Raw genomic sequence first — 17,504 nt, forward strand, 5'->3', positions numbered from 1 at the left:
CGCAGCGCTGGAGAGTACCCTCGGGTAGGCCTGTTATAGCATGAGGACATCAGCGTCTCCGGAACAGCAGCAGGCACCTCTGATAGGGGCAGGAAGCTTAGGGCATCAGCAGGTTCCAGGTCCTCTCCGGGTGGATGACCAGCTGGTAGCTGCAGACCGCCAGCTTCAACGTCCTGTCCACCACTCGAAGCGAGGCTTTCACTGGAACCGCCCTGTCAGGCGCCAGCAGCCCCAACAGCTCCTTGTGGTCCGTGACAGCTTCGAACCTCCGGCCCCACAGATATTGGTGGAAGCGCTCACCCCAGAACATGAGGGCCAGGCCTTAATCATCCAGCTGGCTGTAGCATTGCTCTGGAGCATGAAGCCAACAGGAAGCAAACGCCACATGCCGTTCCTGACCATCCTGGCCCCGGTGCGACAGGACGGCTTGTCGGTGAAGTATCTAAGGTATGGACGACAGGCTTGGCCGGATTTAAGTGTACCAGTGCTCTAGCCTTGGTGATTAGCTTCTTGCTAAGCTGGAAGGCCAAGTCCGGCTCCTTCTTCCAGGCCCACTGTTGACCATCTTGAAGCAGTAGATGGAGCGTCCGTAGATGCGCCGACGGGTTCGACAGGAACCTTCTGTAGAAGTTGATGAGGCCGAGGTAGCTGTGAAGCCCCTTGTTCTGGGGCTTCGGCGCCTTGAGCACAGCATCAACTTTTGCGGGAAGCTGTAACCATGCCGGCCTGGAAGATAGCTGGGAGAGAGTCCCAGGTATTCAATAGCTCGGAGAGAGTCCCAGCTATTCAACCTTGGGGGCAAGGAGAACGCACTTTTCTAGCTTGCGCTTGAGACCGGCGTCCTGCATTCGTGCCAGGATTTTGTGCAGGTTCTGCAGGTGGTCCCCGTCGTCCTTGCGATATCCAGGATATCGTTGAAGTACACCGCCACGTGCCCCATGCCCCGGAAGATGTTATCCATCTCCCTCTGAAAGCTGACTGGGTCTGAGGCCACAAGGAACGGTGGGCGCGTGTACTGGAGGGGTCATGAAGTCGCCGATATGGTGACATACTTCCCTGTGGCATCTTGTAGTACCAGCTGCTGATAAACATCTCTGAGGTCGAGGTTGGTGAACCTCTGTTCCCCGGACAAAGCCGACAGAGATCTTCAATCCGAGTCAGCGATACTTCTCGAAGGCAGCGACGGGGTTGATGGTGACCTTGAAATCACCGCAGATCCTGATGCTGCCGTCTCGCTTGGGGAATGGAACGATGGCCGCAGCCCACTCGGATGTCTTGACGGGTACTCGGATACCTTCTCGCTGAAACCTTTGCAGGTTTGCAGTGACCCTGTCCTTGAGGGCGAACGGAAGTGGACGAGGATTGACGAAACGAGGCCGGGCTGCCTCGGGAACGTAGATACCGGCCTGCGTGCCGGAGAAGGTGCCTACCCCCGCCCTGAAAAGGGACTTGAAGTCGGTCAGGAGGCTTGGGATGTCTTTCACTACATGCAGGGCAGCTTTCTGGCACTCCGACAGATGAACGCCCAGTGCGTGAATCCAGCTCCGGCCCAGCAGCGTCGGCGACGACCCCTTGGTCAGGTAAAGGGGAAGAATTGACTCCCTGTCACCAAGACGAACGCTGACCTGGGCCTGACCGTGAACCTGGAAGGGGTGTCCGGAGAAGCTACGCAGCATGACGTGCGGATTTCAGTGCCCCCCCCCCAAAAAAAAACACGCACAACACACACACACACACACACACACACACACACACACACACACACACACACACACACACACACACACACACACACACACACACACACACACACACACTTTCGAATCATGGAGGCTCCAAACGTTTACACCCCTTCCCCCGAAAATAAAAAAAATTACGCCACCGCTCCTGGGCTTTGTCCGCCTTCTATCTTCTATCTTTTTGAGTCGGACAGCGGTAAGCTTTGACACTTTAACATCTGGCTCAGACCGCTAGTTCTACATTTATACGGACACTAAGCGTTCTGCTATGCGTAGTTTATTTCTGCGATAAGAAAAGCACAACTTTTTTTTCATGGTCATCTTTCTTAATCGCTCACATTGAAGTTTTTTCCTGCATGGAAGCTTGACAAGGTTCAGAAGAGGCTTTTTCAGGAAGATCTACTTTCAATATTAAACATTTCTTTTGTTCTTTGATCTGATATATCTTTAACCAAGGGTGTCTTCACGTTCACTTAAAAATTTAGATAGACAATTCACCTATATTTCAAACTCTGATCTTAAAAATGCAACACCCTCAAAACGCAGAGTTCCAGGAAGTTGTCCCAAACCTTTAGAACGACTTTGCTCTGAGCATTCAGCAGCATTTTTACGTTATCCATTAGGATGCACAATTACGCAGCCAACCCTCAAACGTTTTCGCAATAAATTTTTAAAAGTACTTGGCGAAGCGGCCATCGTTGACGTCCTCCGAGCAGAACACGCTCTGACTTCCGAGAAAATAGTGAAGACAACGAGGATAAGGGAACCTGAATATTACACATAATTGTTTTTATTGTTTATTATATTTCGTAATTCTGCGACGATGAAATATTGTCTTAAGAGCATTATAACAAATGACATTATGGCTTAAAGTATGCAAAAGTATGCAGTGTTACCGAAATTGCTTGTTTCATTGCTAATGCTTTCTTCTTTTCTTTTAAGACGCCATGGTTGTTGCAACTTTCGAAGCGGAAATGCAGGGGGTCATCCGAAGGGACCCAGCGGGTTGAAATGCGCACGGCTTCCACAACACAAATAATTCATCGTTGCAAGGTTTGCTATGATACTCACAAAAAAAAAAAAGTCACTTTGCAACACAATTTTATTATTTTGAGAAAGTTCCCAAGAAATTAAAATTTTTGGCGTGGTTTTAACGTGTTTTTCTTTGTATTTCTGTAAGCTGCTGAAACATCGATACAAAATTAGCATTTTGAAACTGACATTGCAAAAGCCTATCTTGTTATATGAAAAATAAAACATGTCCTTACTTTTAAGGATTGTAACTGCTTTATTTCTCATACTGATTTCCTTTATCAAACATATTATGCAGCTCAATTTTACCTTTTGCAATGCAGCACAAAATAATTTTGGCTGAACAATCTCAGTGAACGTGCGAGCACAGCATCAGTGCCGTTCAGCATGTCAGCAGGTAATCAAAGCAAAAAGGAGCAGAACTTTTACGATACCTAAGATAATATGGATAACCTAAGAGGAACTATACCCCTGCATTTTAAGTGGACCAACATCCGTCCAAATTTAAGAAGGGAAATATCGGGAGCGCAGGGCGTGCGCTCCCGAAGTTTTGGCGGACTACGGTGCGGGCGCTGTTGTTACCTGTAAACAAGGGCATCGAGCGTCTTTGGATTCGATCACAAAGCAACACTTCGCAGACCAACCAAATGCTTCTGAGCGAGTGCTAACTGTGCCTTCGGGGTTTTTAGGCAGCGAAACACGGCAGCAAGCATCCCGGCTGGCCGACCCACCGCGGCCAGCCTTCGTCATAGCGCAAGTTGCGAGGATAAAAAAAAAAAAACACGCAACAACAACGCGTCGCTGCCCTGTCATCAGCAGTGCAGGGCCGTACAAGTTTTGGCGGACTGCAGTGCGGTGCGGTCGCCATTGTTATCGGCAGACAAGGGAATCCAGCGTCTGTAGATTCACCACCTACTTAATCGCCGATCATAAGGCAACATGTTGCAGACCAGCGAAATACTTCTGCGCGAGTAAGCTGTGCCTTTGGGGTTTTCAGATAAGCATGGTTTCATTCTTTTCCCTTCCACGGGAGTGTACAGATTGCAGTTCGATGGTCTGCTCCTTATCCGTGATTATGTCCGCCATGACCACGCAAAGGGAATGCATCGCGTGTCTTAAGCCTTCGCCACTGGATGGCATTGTTGCGGCGTGTTCAAAGTGTCAGCACGCCTATTATACTGGAAAGTGCTCAGGTGTGACCAAAAATGCTCTGATGGCATGTCGCCAGTCAGTCTTACCGCATGGAAGTACAGTACATGCACACTACATGCAACCTGTCAGCTCACCATGGTTGACGACCAACTGACCGCAGATGAGAGGTCGCCTGCTTAACTGAGTACTGGCCAGAAGGATCTGGACAAGATATTAGTTCAAAATAACGACATTAGCAAACGGTTCATGGACGTCTTGGGCATAATAGAATGCATTGAAAAAACTCTGGATTTAGGTCACCACGGGAAAACAGTCAACGCGATAGACACCACCATGACCAACCTGTCAACAAAGAATGATGAACTCGTGCGAAGATTAGACATACAGAGCGCAACAATAACAGAACTAACATAGAGGACAGGCGAACTAGAAGCAAGGGTGGCGGAACTGGATGTTCAAATTTGAGTCCGTAACATAGCAGTCGATAACGCAGAACAGTACTCCCGGCGGAAAACCGTAGAGATGCATGGAATCGTACAGCAACCGAACGGGAATGTATTAGACGTTGTGCAAAACCTAGCTGCCAAACTCGACCCTCCGTAACCAGGCGCAGGGGACATCGAGGACGGCCACCGACTCCGAGCGAGGGAAAGAAAAATAGCGCCGGTTCTTTTTGGGTCTGCCGAAAGAAGAACGAGAGACCTGCGGATGACGATGCGGGTGACACTAAGAAATGAAAATATTACCATTAACGAGAGTCTAACCAAAACACTGAAAGGTCTACTTTGACAAACTAGGGAATGAGCAAGGACAAAGGCTCACAAGTTCGTGTGGACGAGAAACGACAAGATTTTTGAGCGGAAGAAAGAAAATGCAGGTGCGATCCGCATCGGAAGTAAAATAGATTTAACTAAACTAACCTTTTATAGGGCGCGTGTGCAGACCTAAAGAAGCTGCAGTAATGTAGACCTTAGCCTTTTATATGTAAATGTCCCAAGCTTGCGCGTGCATTGGGACGAACTGTTAGTAATATTACCTGGATGCCTGGCATCGCTGGATGTATTAATATTAATTGAAATCAGCGTGGACGAAAAACTGTGCTCGTAATTGACGCTACCAGGTTTCCACTCGTATTGTCTTATTGTCTGTGTTGTTAAGAAAAAAAGGGGAGGTGGTTTATTGATATTTGTAAAAAATGATTGTTTGTCAGAGAGGAAAAACGTATCCATGGTTCACGCAGAAGTCTGCACAGTCTAGATTCCCAAATCTTCATTTTCATATACTGTAGACGACTTAATTTTCGCGGGATAAAATTTTCACGAATCGGACCAAAGCTGATAATTTGAAATTATTCGCGGGTTCTAATTTTCGCGAATCGAATGTAGCTTCTGTAGCGCTGACATATTGCCCGAATTGTTCGCGGGACGCATTTTTCGCCCATTGTAGGCGATCCGCGAAATTTGCGAAAATTAGGTCCTCGTGAAATTTTAGTCGTTTACAGTATTGTGTGCGCGATTTATCGACCTTCTGATTTAAACATAAAAATGTTCTGTAAGGAATCTTCAGTCCTGCTTCGCCAAATTGAGAACGACCAGCATATTATAATAGCCGGTGATTTCAATATTGGCATTTCAGACGAAACAAAATAGGGAGTTTCTTATTACTTAGATGTCCCTTCTTCCTTTGGTCTAGAGAACGTAATACTGGATTATACGAGAGAAGAATATTATGGTAGTAAAATAATTAAGTCAGGTATTGATCACATAATAACTAGACTTGGTAATGTGACATTAATTTCTGCAGTGATTAAACAATATTTCGCAGATCATTATTGCATAGCTTTTGCAGTATGAAGGGAAAGCTAAGCCAATTACACGCCCTACCGTGCAATGCTTAAAACAGTCTTAGATAATAAAAATATAGACCGTCTGATTAGCACGTATTGAGAATGTGTCATCATATCACCACCTACAATTTCCTCAAAAATAAATTTAAAAAGATTTATAAAAACTCTTCCGCGATCACAAAGCTAAAGAAAGAAATCCACAAAACATGCGGATTAATCACGATATTTCAGAACTCTGTCATCAAAAATATAAATTATGGCAGCGATGTAAGCGAAGTCCCGGAGATAAAAATCTTAAAAATTAATTCCGTGCTCTCCGAAACAAAGTAACAGCTAAAATTCGGTTATATCGAAGAATACGCATTACTTATACGAATTTGCTTCAGCAGTGAATTCAAGAAAAACATGGATCTTGTAAATGAGTTAATTGGCAGAAAAAAGAAAAATGACATAGACGGTACAATAAGAAATAATTTTCCTGGTATAGACAACTACCCGAAACTGGCCCAGTCCTTCAATGGAAGTTTTATTACTACTGTAAATGCCTTAACGCAAAATAAAATGCGCCATGTGAAAAAAAAAGAGGCTGAACAGATCGATTGCTGAAATTCAGCACACTTAGCAGAACTACACGAACAAGAATTGTTCGATATCATCAAATCAGTGTCAATTACAAAGGTACCTGGGATAGATGAAATTCGTGTACGGGTTTTAAAGTATAACTATCCAACGTTAAAACTGATCCCACTTAAATTCATCAACGGCTGTTTGACAACGGGTGAAATACCAGAAGGGGTAAAAGTACGAATAGTAAGGCCGCTTTCTAAAAATGGTAATAATAACGAAGTTGGAAATTATATACCCATATCTATATTACCTGTGATCGCTCATATCCTAGAAAAATGTATGAATGGATTTTGCGACAAAGTTTCCTTACGAAATGACGCGCAGTATGGCTTCGGAAGAAAAAGAAGTACAATTTCACTACCAGAAGATTTTTCAGATTGGACACTTGTTTCAAACGCGCCGGCGTTGAAAACACGTGGCAATAACACGGTATCTCCGTGAATTAACGCTCCTATGGATCTGGTTGAATGAGTGTTACTTCCTGGCATTCTAAAACCCTGTCTTCTCTGGCACACTCAACAATACACCATCAACTAACCGTTCATTGCCATCTCAAATATGCGGATGAAAACAATTTATGTTTAATACTATCCTGCACATAGAACATGATCATCACATTATTAGGATGAGACTATCGCGTCTAGTCTTTTGAATCTATCTCGAAAATAGACACTCGGATGCTAGCACATTTTTACTATCCTCCAGGATTCCTTTCTTAAGCGAGATATTTCTATTTTCTGCTTTGGTACACTCCACGAACTCGTGATATTCCGACAATGATCAAAAAAGCACCGCTAGCGATAAAAAGTATGCTAAAAAACACCTGTAAGGACGAAGGTGCTCCCTCAGTCCATTTTGTTTTTCCATGTCATCCTTTCCACTAAGAGGCAATTTGTGTAGAACGCATAACAAATATGAACGCATGTCGGGAACGATACAATTTATGTTCGTCTCTAGAACGCCGGGCGGAGATCTACGTGACCGTATTCCTGGATACCCCGCGTATATTCCGAAAAGTCTGGTCGCCGCTTAGGCCAACCCAATACCGATGGCCTGACGCGATACGCAGCTCTGACTCTATTCCGTTCCGCAGTGACGATGGAGCGCAGCAGGCGCTACGAGCCATTCCAGCCAATCCAATGGCGCGTACGTGTCACGTGACCTTAGGAAGGGGCGCAGCGGCGCGCGGGGCCTTTCACAACGCGACACGTTCGCCGGATTGACTGGGATGGCTCGCAGCATCCGCTGCGCTCCATCGCAAGTTGAAACAGAGCGTGGCTCCCGGGATTGTCAAGGTCAAGAAAGAGGCCGCGTGCACACGATCCTACATTTGTAACTCTGCCGCGGGGAACTTCTCGCTACATGTCTGAATCAGTGTCGGGCCGGGTGGGATTAATTTTCCCGCGTGCTGACATAAAGAGACGGTCGTTGTTCACATTTGCGGCGCACGTCGCATGCTCGGACTGGCTTCGTGGGGGGGCCGGCCATCTGGAATGCAGCGGAACGCTTCTAACCCTTCAAGATTAGGCACGTAGACTAGCGCAAATATAGATTGATAGACCTCCGGAGCCTTTTCCCGCCAAATGGCTTAAACTCGCTGATTGGCGGAGTGGACTTTATCTCCGGTTTTAGGGTACGTGCAGCTTCTTCGCAGCACAGATTTAAGGGGTTCTGAATGCAAAGCGACCTTAAGTAGTTCACTCGAAAATACCCGATAAGCTAGCATGTAGAAGGCGAGATCTGTGTGGCAGCAATATTTATTTATTGCACTCAAACGAAATAAATCGATAAACCATTTGAAAAGCATTTTAGCGAAACTGCTAAAGATTTATTTCTTAATATATACCTACTTTAAACCACTTTGTGCCCCGAATTGTCTTTCTTAGAGTGCTCGTTATTGAAAGTCAGGCTTTTTTTAATTCGAATTTTTATAGTGTGACACGACCTTGCCATATTTTATAAATGGTTTGAAACTGCGTTTCGGATCACCTTTGTATGCCATTTAAAAAAGAATGCAACTCCAAAAAAGTATTAACGGACCTGGCATGTTCTCTTTCATTAACCCCACTTATGTGACACAAGGCTGCCATTCTTACACGATGGGCTATAGACTATTACAATATTCGCTTCTTGCATGCCTCGATATATATATATATATATATATATTGTGAGGGTGTTTATGAGAGACGTATTTGATGGTGCGATGTGGGAAGACCAGAGGCGATCAATGGCGGATCAGCCGAATCGCTCCCAGCTCGTGTGTCCAAGACATCCAGCGCGCGCCCCTATTTCCCAAAGATGTGTGTCGTCGTCTTCGTAACAGTTCCCCCCGGTGGTGGTAGTGCCGGTCATCCGGTACTGTAGGGTGGTTAGGGTTGGGGCGAGTAAGGCTTGATGCGGGAGACGTGTGCGATGTCTTGTGGTCTGGAGCGGTGGTCGCGGGGCGGAGATATTGGAGCCAGCTCGTAGTTTATGTCGGAAAGACGACGTATGATGCGATATGGACCGGTGAATTTAGGCAGGAGTTTTTCACATTTTCCAGTCTGGCGAATTGGTGTCTTGAGTAAAACGAGGTCGCCGATATTGTAAGACACTGGTATGTGGGTGTCCGCGTGACGAAGTTGTTGTAGCTGTTGCGATTGCAGAGTTTGTAGCCGGGCGAGGCGACGGGCGTCTTCGGCTCGACAAATGATATCAGAGGCGAAGGGGTCCAGAGATGTGTGAATATATGGCAAAACAGCGTCGAGAGTTGTGAGAGGGTCGTGAGCATAGAGGAGATAGTAAGGAGAAAATCCTGTAGTTGTTTGACGTGCGGTATTGTAGGCGTAGGTGACGTAAGGAAGGATTTCATCCCAGTTAGTGTGGTTGTCGGCAATGTACATGGACATCATGTTAGCTAGTGTGTGATTCAGCCGCTCGGTAAGGCCGTTAGCCTGCGGATGATAAGCGCTTGTCACATGATGAATTGTACTGACGAGCCTCAGGACCTCGTTCGGAAGTTTTGCAATGAAGGGGGTGCCACGGTCGCTGGTAATGGACTGTGGAGCTCCATGACGTAGTAGTATGGAGGTGAGGAAAAAGTTCGCAACTTCCTTTGCGGTAGCCTCAGGAACAGATTTGGTTTCTGCGTAGCGGGTCATGTAATCAATAGCTACGATGATCCACCGGTTGTTATTGGTGGAGACGGGAAATGGGCCCAAGAAATCAATTCCAACTCTCTGAAAGGGATGATGTGGTGGGGAGAGGGAGTGCAGTGTACCAGATGGTTTTGTCGTCGGACTCTTCCTGGTTTGGCATTGGTGACAAGAACGGACATATTTGTTGATGGCGCGGTACATTCCGGTCCAAAAGTAGTTGGTTCGGATGCGAAAGTACGTTTTGGAGATACCTAGATGTCCGGCCGTTGGGTCGTCATGATTTGCACCAATAACATCTCTTTGCAGCTCTCGTGGAATGACGAGAAGCCAAGGACGTCCTTCCGGGTCGTAATTTCGTCTGAATAGGGTGCCGTTGTGAAGGGCGAACAAACGCGTGGAGCGTGCTGCGCTCTTTGAGACATGTGGGGTTACCCCAAGAAGGTAATCAATTATCGGTTTTAGGTAAGAATCAGACGCCTGGGCTGCAGAAATGTCAACCGTTGTCAAAGGCGCTGTCGTGAGCAAGTTTGTTGTGTCTTGATGAGGAGCGACGAGCGGTAGAGGGCATCGAGACAAGCCATCGGCATCAAGGTGTTTTTTTCCAGACTTGTAGAGGACGGTGAACTTGTATTCTTGCAGTTTGAGGGACCATCGCCCAAGACGTCCTGAGGGGTCTTTCAGACTGGTGAGCCAGCAGAGTGCGTGGTGGTCGGTCACTATATGGAAGTGAATGCCGTAGATATAGGGGCGAAATTTTGACACAGCCCATACAACAGCCAAGCATTCGCGTTCACTTATAGTGTAATTCCGTTCACATTGGGTAAGAGTGCGACTCGCGTAAGCGATAACACGTTGATTGTTTGGAAAGTTCTGAGCCAAGACGGCACCGATGCCATATCCACTAGCGTCTGTACGTATCTCGGTTTTGGCTCCTTCAGTAAAGTGGCCAAGAATGGGACTGTTCGTCAAGGCCGATTTAAGGGACTCAAAAGATTGGTGTTGAAGTGGGCCCCATTGGAATGCGGTGTTATTGCGAAGGAGTTGATTGAGAGGATCAGTGACGTGAGCGAAGCCAGGGATGAACTTTCGGAAGTATTTGCACAGTCCAAGGAAAGCAAGAAAGTCTTTTTGAACTTGCGGGACAGGAAATTCAGAAACGGCTCTGAGTTTGTCGGGGTCCGGGCTGATGCCATTGGCACTGACTACATGGCCAAGTACTTTCAGTTGTCGAGCAGCGAACGTACATTTTTTTTAGTTTAATTGTAACTGTGCGGAGCGAAAACAACCAAGAACTTGCTTCAGCCGGTGTAAATGTTGATCAAGTGTGGTCGAGAAAACGATGACGTCGTCGAGGTAGCATAGACATATATCCCAGGTGAGGCCGCGGAGCAATGTATCCATCATCCTTTCGAAGGTTGCTGGAGCATTGCACAGACCAAACGGCATTACGTTGAATTGGTAGAGGCCGTCAGGTGTCACGAATGCCGTTTTAGGTCTGTCAGCATCAGCGACTGGTATTTGCCAGTAGCCGGTCCGGAGATCCATCGATGAAAAGAAGGATGACCCTTGGAGGGCGTCTAGGGTGTCGTCGATCCTCGGCAGTGGGTAGACATCTTTCCTGGTTACTTTATTCAGGCGGCGGTAGTCTACACAGAAGCGCCACGACCCATCCTTCTTTTTTACGAGGACGACGGGTGAAGACCAAGGGCTAAAGGAAGGCTGGATGACTTTCTTCTCCAACATTTCGGCGACGTGTTGCTGGATGACTTTGCGCTCTGTGGGTGAAATTCGGTATGGTCTGCTTTTCAGTGGGCGTGCCTCTCCAGTGTCAATGTGATGATGGACAACGGATGTTTGAGCAAGGGCTTGGCTGCTGAAGTCAAATAAATCAGAATAAGCTTTAAGCAGGGTGATTAAACGATGTTGGTCCTCGGGAGGCAAATTAGCGTCCACCATCCTTGTAAAGTTGTCACTCATATCGCGTGCACAAGCGGGTAGACAAGTGGGGGGGGGGGGGGGGGACAAATGTTCCGAAAGAGTGGCGATGTGGTGTTCCTGATACATGGTCATATTGGCGACACGAGTGTTCCGGGGAAGTATTTGCGACTCCGTAGATGGGTTGGTGAGGCAAAGACAGACACTGCCTTCTACTAGGGACACGATGGAGTATGGGACGACAATACTTTTCTTCGCAAATAGTGATTCAACAGGTTCCACTAGTCCAGAGGGGCCAATAAACGACGGGTCGGCTGTGAGCGCCACGGCAACGGGGGATAGTGGTGGCAAAAGAAGGTCGTCGTTTGTGCGGAGGGTCATGTTTGTCAAATGGGAGTGATCAGTAACGGGGTCAATGCAGCTCAGCTCTAGTTCGCCTCTAGCACAGTTTATAAAGGCGTCTGTGGACGTCAGGAAATCCCAGCCTAAAATAACGTCAGCGACGCAGTTAGAAACGACGAGGAATACGACAATATAGGATATGTCTGCAATGAGGATGGACACTGATGCACATCCGAGAGGTTGCACCAATTCGCCGTTACCCATGCGCAATAGGTGTCCGTTGGCTGGAGTAATTACCTTACGTAAGCGGCGGCAGACATTGTCTGATATGCATGGTTTGGCGGCTCATGTGTCGACCAAAGCAACGAATGTTTGTCCTGCCATATGAACGTTAAGTGTCGTTGGTCCAATAAAAGGATGATTTTCGGCAACTTGTGGCAGTGCAGCCTGACCTCCGGTGGCAACACAGGCTGCCCTCCTCAGTTTGACGACGGCGTCGACGCTGCGGCTGCGTGGTTGAAGGGTGACACTGATCGGCGACGCCTGGGGTACGGCGAAGGTGATCGGCCGCGGTGTTCGTGAGGTGTTTGTGAATCATTTGCAGAGCGGCGTGCGTCGGAGGAGCGGCTGTCGTCAAAATCTCTGGAATAGGGAGACGGATTGCCAGGCGCATGATAATAGGCGTTATTATCAATTCGTCGACGGCAGTAACGGGCGATATGACCGGCTGTGTGACAATAGAAGCACACCGGGCGCTGGTCTTCGGTTCTCCAAATGTCGGTGCGTCGTTGTTGTCCATAAATTCGTCGTGGGGGAGGGGGGGTGGTGTACGAAGGACGTCTGGTAGCGGGGTTGCGTGTCGTACAGCATTGGGCAGCAGGGTGTGGGTGCTGGTGGTGCTGGCACATATGTAGGGGTAGGTGGAGCGAGTGGTTGGAGAGCAGCTCGTACTTCGTCCTGTACTACCTTTTGTATAGTTTCGGTATCGTTTCGTTGGTTTGGGGATCCATCTGACGATCGTGGTGTGCCGAAGTACGCCAGCAGTTCCTAGCGGATGATTTGCCGAATTAATTGTGGGAGGTCGGACGCCGTTGTGGTCTGTTGAGATACTTCGGGCAGGCGTTCGAAGGGTTCGTTTGTTATTCGGGCGCTCTGCAACTCCTCGTACTTCTTGCACTCTGCAATGAGGTGCTGAACAGTTGGAGGGGATTTTGGAGCTACGATTGAGAATAGCTCGTGTGATAGCCCTTTGAACAAATGTCGGATTTTGTCTTCTTCAGTCATGTTAGTGTCGACGCGCCGACACAGGCGGAGGACGTCCTCAATGTAGGACGTGGAGGACTCGGTTGTAGTTTGGTACCTTCGGGCAAGTTTATCTTTCGCCTGTTGTTTTCGGCGTTCGGGTTTGCCAAATACTTCCGCGAAAGCCGATTGGAATCCGTCCCAGGAATTTATCTCTTCTTCGTGATTATCAAACCATTGGAGTGCGGTATCCTTCAAGAAGAAAACCAGATTCGCGAGCTTGAGAGTATCGTCCCACCTGTTATGTAGGCTAGCCCGGTCGTAACTTCTTAGCCAGTCGTTGACATCAGCCTCTGGTGCTCCATTGAAAATTGGTGGATCTCGCTGGCGGTTCTTGATGGGCGGTGCAGCGGGTGGTCGTTGTCCGTTGGCATTGCCCGCCTCGTTCGGCATTGCGTTGTGCGTTGAACGTCCGCTGCGAAGCTCCAGGATCGATCGTGATAGGACAGGAACCGAGAGGTTGGGAATCGTCTGCACCTCCACCACTTGTGAGGGTGTTTATGAGAGACGTATTTGATGGTGCGATGTGGGAAGACCAGAGGCGATCAATGGCGGATCAGCCGAATCGCTCCCAGCTCGTGTGTCCAAGACATGCAGCGCGCGAACAATATATATATATATATATATATATATATATATATATATATATATTATTATTGGGTTGTAAACGGGTTCCGAGACGGAGCGCCGACCGAAGGATCTCGAGTGGCGTGTTCGAATCCAAGCCGAGGTGCCCGTAGTCTGACGGAAGCTCACTCCGGATAAGGCAACGTGTAACCGAGGTTTTGGCTGCACGTGGGAATACACCAAGGTGGTCCCAATTTAATTTCGGGCCGCTTGGGCGTGCAAAATATCCATCTTTGCGATGGTTTGCTGAGCTGCGTAGATTCTTGGATCCACGAAGCGCAGCAAACACGATGTCTAACCAACTAGCCCATATCTAGGAATTATTAGTCCATCCTTGCTTTGGCACGTACAAACCCAAACTTTGACTTTCTTTTAACGCTGTGCAAACGTTAGTAGCCTACTTATAGATACCTTATAAGCCACATTATAGGAGACAGGATGTTCGTGATAGCAATATTAGGGAGTTTTAGTAGACCGTTTCCGAGCCCGCTAAGCACTCGCATAACGCTCCGTGATCCGCCACAATACGTTGAACGACGGAGACAAGGCTGGCGGCGCGCATGCGCACCTGCGGCGATTTCTTTGCGGATACCGTAGCGGAGGAGAAAAACGATCTGCTACAACTCCCTATTTACTGACACAAATCCCGCTAAATAAATAGCGGCACAAAATAGGGAACCGGAATGTCAAACGTGCTGCGAAATACCCACTTACCGTAATTCCGAGCCACAATTTGTCTTTCCCAGTCGTTGCAACATTTAATGAAAAGGTGTCTTTAATCACGTTTTATATATTTTCTGCATTTAGCCGCATTGTAGAGCTTATTCTAAATAACGTATCGGAGCACATTTTTCTACTATTTTAAGGAGAAGAAAAGTTGCACCGAGGCGTTTTTCTATCGTCAACATTCGAGGCTGTTATTTTTATACACTGGACCATTCCAGTAATCGTCGCTCGATGGCATTTTTCTTCAGGGTCGTAGAAGGCGTTTTAAGCATGCGCATGAACTCCTTTCTGCAATCTATTATGCTCCGCACATGGGTTCACTGCCCAGCGATTCGAAATTATTTGTCCCGGTGATAGGCTCCGGAAAGGCGTAAACATTTTGAAAGAGAGGGCGGGTAGCTAGGCTGAACCCCGATTCGCTATTGAAACAAATGAGGTAGGCCCGTTGAGCCGCTGTCCCACTGCCCATACGAGGGGGGACCCACAAGTGACAGGAAGGAATTTCTGGAGCGCGGGTCGTTCGTATTACCATCTTCCGCCGCAGGCAGCGCTTAGCGGCGCAGTCTGCGGAACGGCGCTGTCTGCTAAATTTCCAGCGGCATGACGTAAAATTCCTTTCCCAAGCGCTTCAAAATCATTCCTCGCTTTTTGCAATGTCTGCTTTCCACATTCCACATTCACTAAACGTTTCCCTTTCGGAACTTTTTTTTTTTTTTCTCATGCGGACGAACAGAAAAAGGTCACATGGAGCGAGGTCCGCTGATTGAGGGGAAAGGGGGGGGGGGGGGGAGGGAGGGGGGGGTTAACGAAGTGGTGTCATGTCATTTTTGTTGAAAACTTCTTGCACTAACTGGGACAGCATGTGCTGGGGCATTGTCGTGATGAAACCATCCTTTCTCCTTTCTCGCAAATGGGGTCGGTCCTGCCTCACTGATTGGGTGATAGTCGCAAAACTCACAGGTAAAACACATGATTAACAGTTTCGCAAGGAGGGACAAATTCGGAGTGAACAATGCCCGAATTTTCTCGGTGTTTTTATTAGTTGGGGTGGTTGAGGATCGCCCTGATTGGTTGGTCGTTCATCAGTAATTCACCGGTTTTGAAGCGAGAAAGTCACGTGTAGAACAGCGATTTCTTTCTAGTGTGTTCTTTGTAAGCTGTCAGAAGCATTACAAAAGTTTCCGCCGCCCCGTATTTCCCAAATAATAACAGAATAACGCACGCTGCTCCTTTGAATCAGACACTGCAAAAAACGAGGAATGATTTTGAAACACTCGGAGAAGAAATTGGCAAGATGCCGTTACAACTTTAGCGGACAACGCCGGTGGGCAAACTGACACGTAAGGGGTGCCCCTAAAAGCTACTGGCGGCGGAAGCTGAAACTACGAACCGCCGGCTCTCAAAAAATTAATTCCGTTTTTTTTTTTGTTTTTGTTTTTTTGTACAAAATGCATATTGTTCGCTGCAGACATGGTGAGAAAAGTACCCGCGGACATGTATCGAGGTGTTTGACGCCTTTTTGCTTCATATATATGTCAGCTGTTTCCAGACAGACGGTTGTATGAGCAATATGGCAGGGCCGTCCAAGGATGAAATACGCCTCATTCAGCATTTGTATTTTTGCGACATACGCTAGAAGTGTGAGAGTGGCTTGAGATTTTAATTTGGCTCCTCTTGTTTTGGCACTGATTGTGGACATACTTAAGATTAAGTACCCAAATAACGCTACTTATTTGGAATGTTAAGCAAATAAGGGGCGAAATATATACTCATATGGCCTTCTTCGCTACATTAATCGCTCCAAACCGTACGCTCAGAATTTTAGGACAAAAGTGAGAGCCGTTTTCCGCGGGTTCAGACAGCGGGAATTTAGCCTGGCTGGATACACAACACGGTGTTCCAGTTGCGGGAAATTTATTTACCCGTTTTGTACTACCGCCAAACTCGCGTTTCTAACATAAATTGCACGGTAGTAATGAACCTTTTGCAAGACCTGCATCGCCTTCCGCGGCGCTGAAAGGATTGCTGGGCACGCCTTGTTTAGATGTTCCAAGCAATTGTATGGAAACTATTAGGGTGATTACCCGTCCCGCGACTCGCAGGACTGTCCCGCATTGAGGGGTCGTGTCCCGCGTCCCGCGAGAAAGTTCCGAATCTACTAAATGTCCCGCATTTCACACTGTCGTAAAATTCACGGCGCAACTCACGGTGCTGCCGAAAAAAATGGGGCACGGGGAAGTGCGGAGTTCGCTAGTAATTGTATGATTCGAAATGGTACCCCATGTTCTATGATCTATCCAAGCATTGCGGGAAGTGACCGTCATTCGTGCAAGAGGCCAGACGCGCATGCGACGTTGTGCCTCTCTCTGGTGGCAAAATATTGTACGAAAAGATTCTCACCAAAGTTTAAATATAAAATATTGTAATTATTTTCAAATTGCCGTTCCAATGCGAAAGGTTTGCTGTGGATTTCGTTTTCTTTTTTTAGCGATGGCAGCCGCACATGCAACGGTCGAAAATGAACATAATGTTAAGAAGTTATGTAGGACCATGTTGATAGAAGTAAGCGTAGGCAGGAAACAATAACCAGAAAAATATTTATTGTTTCTTCTTTCCATTTGATGCATTAAGTTCTGGTACAGTCGATTGTTATTTTCAACTTCGGCACATGTAATACCATCTTTGGCATTCAAAATAATCTATAACTGGTAGTGAAACTTATTTTAGCTTATTCGCCGCAATACAATTAGCAGGTATATAAACAGTACGAGATAATAACTGTGTTGACAGAGCATTGGTTCGCTGTGTGCGTCTTAATAAATTCACCCCCCCCCCCCCCTCCTCCGCCCGGCGTGTCCCGCATTTCACTATGTTTCAGGTGACCTTGAAGACGACGAAGGAGACGCCGGGGAGACGCCGGCGAGGGAGGGCGAGCAACTTCGCCACCCTCTACCTCTTTCTTTAGCGTCAGGTGGTACATGCTTCCAGAGCAAGAGTTCCCACAATGAACTGCGCGCTCCATGAGCTGCCTTATGGAAT

This window comes from Ixodes scapularis, unplaced genomic scaffold (genome assembly GCF_016920785.2).
Source record: "Ixodes scapularis isolate PalLabHiFi unplaced genomic scaffold, ASM1692078v2 PGA_scaffold4__175_contigs__length_147842914, whole genome shotgun sequence".
NCBI lineage: Eukaryota > Metazoa > Arthropoda > Arachnida > Ixodida > Ixodidae > Ixodes > Ixodes scapularis.